This window comes from Jaculus jaculus, chromosome 8, assembly GCF_020740685.1.
Source record: "Jaculus jaculus isolate mJacJac1 chromosome 8, mJacJac1.mat.Y.cur, whole genome shotgun sequence".
Lineage (NCBI taxonomy): Eukaryota > Metazoa > Chordata > Mammalia > Rodentia > Dipodidae > Jaculus > Jaculus jaculus.
This window is the reverse complement of record NC_059109.1, coordinates 114,886,352-114,896,467: the sequence shown is the minus strand read 5'-3', so window position 1 is coordinate 114,896,467 and position 10,116 is coordinate 114,886,352. Positions and strand designations below refer to the sequence as shown.

The following is a 10,116-nucleotide window of genomic DNA, read 5'->3' as shown; positions in this document are numbered from 1 at the left end:
ACCCAGGTTGCTAGGCTTTGCAGGCACCTGCTTTAACCATGGAGCCCTCTCTCCAGCCCCCCAAACAAACATTCTAAAATCTCTCCTTCCATTTCCAATAGTCCATGGTTCTACAAAGAATGGGAAAAATGAACAAGAGTTAATATGTCATGATTCCAAGTACTGCAAGACTTCATTCGCTTTCCCAAGGTAACAAGGGCTATATTTTAAACATGGAACTCTGTAATATTTGACTTACCCTCCCACAAACCTTCCAACCTTATTTCTCACCCTTTCTCCAAATCTCAACCACTCCTTCATCTAGCCTGCAGTTTGCACAAAGCTGTGATCCTACTCCCCTTTGTACAGGCTGTGTCTTTCACATGTTCCTGGGGAGTGTTTTTGTATTGGCCTGAGTGAACCTTTTCATGACCCCTCTTCTTGCAGACAGTTTAGTTTACTGCCTTAGTACTGAAAAGTATGTCATCACATGGGGAAAGAGACTGCTAATCCAGAGTAGCAAATCCAAGGTGCCAGGCAGAAGGTCTGAAGGTGTGAGGTATAACAAATCCTAGGCCTCTATTTTCTCAATTCTGAAAAGAGAAGGAAAATAGCCACTTAAGATATAGTAAATACAAACACTACTCTATTTCAGAGAAGAGGAAATAATGGAGACTGTTGCAGTTACCTTCTCATTTTTGGAAAAACTCTCAACTCGAAGCAGCTTATGGGAGGAAAGGGTTTATTTCAGGGTTACAAATTCCAGGGTAAGGAAGCTTCATCACTGCAGAAGAAGCTGGCTCACCTCATCATACATGCACAACAGAGACGATAACAGAGAGCACTGCCATCATGAACCGACTATAAACACACAGGGCTGGCCTCACACCCAAGGTCCTCCTCTTGTGACAAACTTCCTCCAGCAGGACCCCACCTCCCAACTGCTCTACTAGGTTGGGACTAAGTAGAAAACTTAATCACAAACACATGAAGCTATGGAGACATTACATTCAAAACCACCACATTCCCCCTAACCCCTTAGACACATGACACGTTGCAAACTGCACTTGGTTCAACTTCAAAAGTCCCCATAGTCTTTACCAATTTTAACACTGTTCAGAAGTCCAAAGTCTCATCTGAGATTCAAGATGGTCTCTGAACTGTGAGCCCTGCAAAATCAAAACACAAGTTAGGAGCTGGGGAGATGGCTTAGTGGGTAAGGCACTTGCCTGCTGTGATGGTTTGATTCAGGTGTCCCCCATTAGGTGTTCTGAATGCTAGGTTCCCAGATGATAAGAGATTTGGGAACTAACTACTCCAGGAGGCAGTGTATTATTGGCTTATGGGTGTTATAGCCAGTTCCCATTGCCAGTGTTTGGCACACTCTCCTGTTGCTATTGTCCACCTTATGTTGGCCAGGGAGTGATGTCCACTCTCTGCTCATGCTATCATTTTCCCTGCCATCATGGAGCTTCTACCTTGAGCCTGTAAGCCAAAATAAGCTTCGTTTTTTTCCTACAAGCTGCTCTTGGTTGGATAACTTCTACCATCAATGCAAACCTGACTGCAACACCAACCTACAAAGCCTAAGGACCCATGTTCAACTCTGCAGATCCCACGTTAGCCAGACGCACAAAGGTGATACAAGGACAAAGATGCACATGCCCACTAGGTGGTGCAAGTATCTGGAGTTTGATTGTGGTGGCTGAGGCCCTGGAGTGCCAATCCTCCCTCCCTCCCTCCCTCCCTCCCTCCCTCCCTCCCTCCCTCCCTCTCTCTCTCTCTCTCTCTCTCCCTCCCTCCCTCCTTCCCTCCCTCCCTCCCTCCCTCTCTCTCTCTCTTTCTTTCTCTCTCTGCCTCTCACATTCTCTAAAATTAAATTAAATTTAAAAAAAAAACAAATTAGGGCTAGAGGGATGGCTTACCTATTAAGGCACTTGCCTGCTAAGCCAAAGGACCCAGGTTCAATTCCCCAGGACCCACATAAGCCAGATGCACAAGGTGGTACATGCATCTGGAGTTCCTTTGCAGTGGCTAGAGGCCCTGGCACACCATTCTCTCTCCCTCTCTTTCTCTCTCCCTCCCTCTATCTCTGTCTCTCCCAAATAAATAAAAATACTTTTTAAAACACACAAGTTATATACTTCCAATACATAATGGCAGAGTAAACACTGCAAAAAACAAGACATAATAAGGTCAGGTATAGTGGCACACACCTTTCATTCCAGCAATTGGGAGGCAGAGGCAGGAGAATTGCTGTGAGTTCAAGGCCAGCCTGGGATGACTGAGATCCTACTTTGAGAAAAACAAAACAAAACAACAAGAAGGTATAATAAGATGAGACTGAGATAGGACCAATGCAAGATCAATAACCAGCAGGCAAACATCAAACATCTGCAGTTCCAAGTCTGACATCTGTAACCAGTAATGAAGTCTCTGGGGTGCCAATTCTGCACCTCCAACTGGGCTGCTCACAGACTGGAGAAAACTCCATCCTGAACTGGCAGCTCTTCTTAGCAGCTGTTCCACAGTCATGGCATACCCACATTCCTGGGATATCCTGTGGTTCATCTTCATAGCATCATACCATGGCCTTACTAGGTCTCCATACAGGGATTTCAACCTTCCTCCACACTGCTGAAACTTGTGGCTTCTAAAAGTGTGTGTATGCCATCACTCTCTTTTCTGCATATCTCATGCTTGCAAAACCAGTCCCAGGTAAGCGGGCATAGCCAAACTTGTAAATGGTTGGGGGGTGGGGGAGATAAAGCTTGACCCTAAAGAACAGGACACCCTTTTACCAGTATTCTATCAAACCTCCTCCTTTCAAAAGAATGTACATTATTACTAGCTTGAGCCTTGCTCAATTCATCCTCAGGAAGCTTTATAATTGTCCCAATGCAAAACATTTGGCCCCTCTTTAAAGGTGGTACACTCCTTAACAATTGCAACTTAAGTCTAAAACTAGTCTCTTGCGCCTGTAACTTCAAACTTGCTTGAATTTCTGTGATCAACTGTTTATCTTTCATATCTGTGTTTTATACTTTCTGCCAAATGCACCAGTCCACTACTGTTAAATTCAACTTTGCTCAAATTCTCAGGAATTGAAGCCAGCCTTTCTACCAGCAGCCCAGTTCCAACAAAGTTCTTTCCTTCCCCTTTGAAAGTTCGTAAGCCAAGCCTTCACAGTCCACACTTCTCTCTGTATTTAGCATTTTCAGACTCTCACTAGAACAGCCCATAATGCTTTGCTTACAACACTCAGGGCTTTTCCAGTTCAAAATACCAAATCTTTCCATATTCCTCCAACAAAAAAAGTTCCAGGTCTGGAGAGATGGCTTAGACGTTAAGTGCTTGCCTGTGAAGCCTAAGGATCCCAGTTCAAGGCTCAATTCCCCAGTACCCACATAAGCCAGATGCACAAGGGGGCACATACATCTGGAGTTCATTTGCAGTGGATGGAGGCCCTGATGCACCCATTCTCTCCTCTCTCCCTCTCTCTCTGCCTCTTACTCTATCTGCTTCTCTCAAACAAATAAATAAAATAAAAAAGTTCCAAAAGACCAAAAACTACATGGTCAGATTCATCACAGTAGTGAACCCACTCCTGGTGCAATTTTTTTAAGACTTTTTTTTTAAAAAACTTCTTCTTCATTTTTAATTTATTTATTTGACAGCGACAGAGAGAGAGAGAAAGAGGCAGATAGAGAGAGAGTGGGCACACCAGGGCCTCCAGCCACTGCAAACAAACTCCAGACACGTGCGCCCCCTTGTGCATCTTGCTACCGTGGGCCCTGGGGAATCTAGCCTCAAACCCGGGTCCTTAGGCTTCACAGACAAGCACTTAACCGCTAAGCCACCTCTCCAGCCCCTGGTACAATTTTTTAAGATATATTTCTATTTACTTGTAAGGAGAAAGACCGGTGTTCCAGGGCCTCCTGCCAGACACATGCACCAATTTGTGCATCTGGGTACTGGGGGTACTTGGGGAAACAAACTTGGGTCAAAAAAGTGCCTTTAATCACTGAGCCATCTCTCCAGTCCCTGATACCAATTTTCCTATTGCAATTACCTTCTTTAAAAATTTTTAATTAACAACTTCCATAAATATAAACAATGATAATACTTGTACAGATCTCTAGGCAATTTACTTTGTAGTAGGCAATGTGTTATTTATTTTGCCAACATAAAAATAAAGGTGGGGAGCTGGAGAGATGGCTTGGTGGTTAAGTGCTTACCTGTGAAGCCTAAGGACCCCGGTTCGAGGCTCGACTCCCCAAGACCCACGTTAGCCAGATGCACAAGGGGGCGCACGCATCTGGAGTTCGTTTGCAGTGGCTGGAGGCCCTGGCGTGCCCATTCTCTCTCCCTCTCTCTATCTGCCTCTTTCTGTCCCTCTCTGTCTCTCTCAAATAAATAAACAAAAAAATAAAATAAAATAAAGGTGGGTATTGAGCCGGGCATGGTGGCGCACGCCTTTAATCCCAGCACTCGAGAGGCAGAGGTAGAAGGCTTGCCATGAGTTTGAGGCCACCCTGAGACTCCATAGTGAATTCCAGGTCAGCCTGGGCTAGAGTGAGACCCTGCCTCGAAAAGCCAAAAAATAAAATAAAATAAAATAAAATAAAATAAAATAAATAAGCTGAGTATTACTGCTCTTTTCATTTGACCAAGTGAGTCTGTTTCTGTGTTTTGTTTTTTTTTTTTAATTTTTATTAACATTTTCCATGATTATAAAATATATCCCATGGTAATTCCCACCCTCCCCACCCCCACACTTTCCCGTTTGAAATTCCATTCTCAATCATATTACCTCCCCATTACAATCATTGTAATTACATATATACAATATCAACCTATTAAGTATCCTCCTCCCTTCCTTTCTCCACCCTTTATGTCTCCTTTTCAACTTACTGGCCTCTGCTACTAAGTATTTTCATTCTCACACAGAAGCCCAGTCATCTGTAGCTAGGATCCCCATATGAGGGAGAACATGTGGCGCTTGGCTTTCTGGGCCTGGGTTACCTGACTTAGTATAATACTTTCCAGGTCCATCCATTTTTCTGCAAATTTCATAACTTCATTTTTCTTTACCGCTGAGTAGAACTCCATTGTATAAATGTACCACATCTTCATTATCCACTCATCTGTTTAGGGACATCTAGGCTGGTTCCATTTCCCAGCTATTATAAATTGAGCAGCAATAAACATGGTTGAGCATGTACTTCTAAGGAAATGAGATGAGTCCTTTGGATATATGCCTAGGAGTGCTATAGCTGGGTCATATGGTAGATCAATCTCTAGCTGCTTTAGGAACCTCCACACTGTTTTCCACAATGGCTGGACCAGATTGCATTCCCACCAGCAGTGCAGAAGGGTTCCTTTTTTTCCACATCCCCGCCAACATTTATGATCATTTGTTTTCATGATGGTGGCCAATCTGACAGGAGTGAGATGGAATCTCAATGTAGTTTTAATCTGCATTTCCCTGATGACTAGTGACGTAGAACATTTTTTTAGGTGCTTATATGCCATTCGTATTTCTTCCTTTGAGAACTCTCTATTTAGCTCCTTAGCCCATTTTTTGATTGGCCTGTTTGATTCCTTATTAGTTAACTTTTTGAGTTCTTTGTATATCCTAGATATTAATCCTTTATCAGATATATAGCTGGCGAAGATTTTTTCCCATTCTGTAGGTTGCCTCTTTGCTTTTTTCACTGTGTCCTTTGCGGTGCAAAATCTTTGTAATTTCATTAGGTCCCAGTGGTTAATCTGTGGTTTTATTGCCTGAGCAATTGGGGTTGTATTTAGAAAGTCTTTGCCAAGACCAATATGTTGGAGGGTTTCCCCTACTTTTTCCTCTAGCAGTTTCAAAGTTTCCGGTCTGATGTTAAGGTCTTTAATCCATTTGGACTTAATTCTTGTGCATGGCGAGAGAGAAGAATCTATTTTCATCCTTCTGCAGATATTTATCCAGTTTTCAAAACACCATTTGCTGAAGAGGCTGTCTCTTCTCCAATGAGTATTTTTGGCATTTTTATCGAATATCAGGTGGCTATAGCTACTTGGGCTTACATCTGGGTCCTCTATTCTGTTCCACTGATCTACATGTCTGTTTTTGTGCCAGTACCATGCTGTTTTTGTTACTATGGCTCTGTAGTATAGGTTAAAATCAGGTATGGTGATACCACCAGCCTCTTTTTTGTTGCTCAGTATTATTTTAGATATTCGAGGTTTTTTATGATTCCAAATGAATTTTTGGATTGTTTTTTCTATTTCCATGAAGAAAGCCTTTGGAATTTTGATAGGGATTGCATTAAATGTGTAGATTGCTTTAGGTAAGATTGCCATTTTCACGATATTGATTCTTCCAAGCCAGGAACAAGGGATGTTTCTCCACTTTCTAGTGTCTTCTGCAATTTCTCGCTTGAGTGTCTTAAAGTTCTCATTGTATAGATTCTTTACTTCCTTAGTTAGGTTTATTCCAAGGTATTTTATTTTTTTTGATGCAATTGTGAATGGGAGTGATTCTCTGATTTCATCCTCTGTGTGTTTGTTGTTAGCATATATGAAGGCTACTGATTTCTGTGTATTTATTTTGTATCCTGCTACATTGCTGTAGGTTTTGATTAGCTCTAACAGCTTGCTAGTAGAGTCTTTAGGGTCCTTTATGTATAGAATCATGTCATCTGCAAATAGTGATAACTTGATTTCTTCCTTTCCAATTTGTATCCCTTTTATGTGTGTCTCTTGCCTTATTGCTATGGCTAAGACTTCCAAAACTATATTAAATAGAAGTGGAGACAGTGGACACCCTTGTCTTGTTCCTGATTTTAGTGGAAAAGCTTCCAGTTTTTCCCCATTTAGTAATATGTTGGCTGTAGGCTTGTCATAAATAGCCTTTATTATATTGAGATATGTTCCTTCTATTCCCAGTCTCTGTAGGACTTTTATCATGAAGGGATGTTGGATTTTGTCAAATGCTTTCTCTGCATCTAATGAGATGATCATGTGATTTTTGTCCTTCAACCCATTTATGTAATGTATTACATTTATAGATTTGCGTATGTTGAACCATCCCTGCATCTCTGGGATAAAGCCTACTTGGTCAGGGTGAATGATCTTTTTGATATACTCTTGTATTCTGTTTGCCAATATTTTGTTGAGAATTTTTGCATCTATGTTCATGAGGGAGATTGGTCTGTAATTTTCTTTTTTTGTTCTATCTTTGCCTGGTTTTGGTATCAGGGTGATGCTGGCCTCATAGAAGGAGTTTGGTAGGATTCCTTCTTTTTCTATTTCCTGGAAAAGCTTAAGAAGCAATGGTGTTAGCTCTTCCTTAAAAGTCTGGTAAAATTCAGCAGTGAATCCATCCGGGCCTGGGCTTTTTTTAGTTGGGAGATTATTGATAACTGCTCGGATCTCCATGTTTGTTATAGGTCTATTTAAGTGATTAATCTCATTTTGATTTAATTTAGGTAGGTCATATAGATCAAGGAAATCATCCATTTCTTTCAGATTTTCATACTTTGTGGAGTATATGCTTTTATAGTATGTCCCTATAATTTTTTGAATTTCTCTGGAATCTGTTGTGATGTTACCTTGTTCATCTCTGATTTTATTAATTTGTGTCTCTTCTCTCTTTCTTTTGGTCAGATTTGCTAAGGGTTTATCAATCTTGTTTATCCTTTCAAAGAACCAACTCTTTGTTTCATTAATTCTTTGGATTGTTCTTTTTGTTTCTATTTCATTAATTTCTGCCCTAATCTTTATTATTTCTTCCCGTCTACTACTTTTTGGTTTGCCTTGTTCTTCTTTTTCCAAGGCTTTAAGGCGAAGCATTAGGTCGTTTACTTGCGACCTTTCTAATTTCTTAATATAGGCACTTAAGGCTATAAATTTACCTCTTAGAACTGCCTTCATTGTGTCCCAGAGATTTTGGTATGTTGTGTTCTCATTATCATTTGACTCTATAAATTTTTTGATTTCCTTTTTGATTTCTTCATTGACCCACTCATCATTTAGTAGTGTATTGTTTAGCTTCCATGATTTTGTGTATGCTCTATAGCCTTTCTTGCTACTGATTTGTAGTTTAATTCCATTGTGGTCAGATAGAATGCAAGGAATTATTTCAATTTTCCTGAATTTGTTAAGATTTGCTTTGTGTCCTAATATATGGTCTATTTTAGAGAATGTTCCATGTGCTGCTGAAAAGAATGTATATTCTGCAGCCTTTGGATGAAATGTCCTGTATATATCTGTTAGGTCCATATCTTCTATGACCTCATTTAGTCCAGATGCCTCTCTGTTTATTCTTTCCCTGGATGACCTGTCAATTGATGAGAGTGGGGTGTTAAAGTCACCCACCACCACCGTGTTTGGTGTTATCTGTGACCTTAGTTCTAATAGTGTTTGTTTGACGAATTTGGGAGCCCCCATGTTAGGTGCATATATGTTTAGGATTGTAATGTCCTCCTGTTGGAGTGTGCCCTTAATCAATATAAAGTGACCTTCCTTATCTTTTTTGATTAACTTCGGACTAAAGTCCACCCTGTCTGATATTAGGATAGCAACCCCTGCTTGTTTTCTAGGCCCATTTGCTTGAAACACCGTCTTCCAACCTTTCACCCTAAGATAATGTCTATCCTTTGTAGAAAGGTGAGTTTCTTGAAGACAACAAATTGTAGGATCCTGCTTTTTAACCCAGTCTGCAAATCTATGTCTTTTCGTTGGGGCATTGAGACCGTTGATATTAAGAGATATTATTGAAAGGTGTGTATTTATGTTTGCCATTTGTGTGTGTGTGTGTGTGTGTGTTACTTGTTCTACCTGTGCTCTCTTCTGTTAACTGGTATTTGAGTATGGCTGGTTTTTTCTAGGTTCCTTATATGTGTGCTTTTCCTTTTGTTCAGCATGGAGGATTCTATCAAGTATTTTCTGTAGAGCTGGTTTTGTCTTCAGATATTCCTTTAACCTGCTTTTGTCATGGAATGTCTTTATTTCTCCATCTATTTGGATGGATAACTTTGCAGGATAAAGTAACCTTGGTTGACAGTTGTTATCTTTCAGAACTTGGAATATATCACTCCAGGCCCTTCTGGCTTTAAAAGTTTGTGTTGAATAATCTGCTGTAATCCTGATGGGCTTGCTTTTGTAGGTAACTTGATTTTTCTCTCTAACTGCTTTCAATATTTTTTCTTTGGTTTGTGTGTTTGGAAGTTTGAGTATAATGTGGCGAGGAGAGTTTCTTTCTGGGTTTTGTCTGGCTGGGGTTCTAAAGGCTTCCTGTATCTGTATTGGCACCTCTTTCCCAATTTGGGGAAAATTTTCCTCTATGATTTTGTTGAAGATGCCTACTATGCCTCTGGAGTGGAATTCTTCTCCTTCTACTATGCCCTGAATTCTTATATTGGATCTTTTCATAGTGTCCCGAATATCTTGAAATTCCCACTCATACTTTTCTATAAGTTTGTCTTTCTCTTTGTTGGACTGCATTAGGTCTGCCACCTGATCTTCTAGCTTAGATATTCTGTCCTCTCCCTCATCCATCCTACTGGTGAGATTTTCTACAGAGTTTTTTATTTCATTAACTGTGTTCTTCATTGCTAGTAATTCTGACTGGTTTTTCTTTATTATTTCTATTTCTCTATTTATGTCTTGTATTGCCTTCTTTATTTCATTAAATTGGTGTCCTGCCTCTTCTTTGATTCCTTTGATTTCCTCTTTGATTTCCTCTTTGATTTCCTCTTTGATTGTTTTCATGTGTTCTTTGACCTCTTTGAACATATTTATAATTATTCTTTTGAACTCTTTCTCAGGCATTTCCTCTAACTCTTTCTCACTGGAGGACATTTCTGATGCATTAATACTTTTAGGTGGATTTATATCGTCTTGCTTTTTAGTGTTTCTTGTGTTATAATGTATATATTTTTGCATCTTGGATTAAGTTAATGCTTGGATTTTCTAGCTAGCTGTGTATTCTTAGCTGTATCAATTGATTTGGTGTAATATATTTTCAGGGTAGGACCTTAAGGTATTAGTTGTGGCTCTTAAGACTCTCAGAGTATCTACAAAGATGTTCTTAGGGGTTGAGTTTCCCTGCTATAGGAGTATTCAAGCAGGCTGAGTGGAATAATA

At 40.2% G+C, this 10,116-nt stretch overlaps 1 long non-coding RNA gene across 1 annotated transcript; it reads right to left on the bottom strand.

Moving 5' to 3' along the window:
• Positions 1-1,150, bottom strand: LOC123462707. The gene is made up of 3 exons (XR_006638474.1): positions 1,081-1,150; positions 668-703; positions 1-572 (listed from the first exon to the last, which is right to left on the bottom strand). It is a non-coding gene; the product is annotated as an uncharacterized LOC123462707 (long non-coding RNA).
• Positions 1,151-10,116: the final 8,966 nt, after the last annotated feature.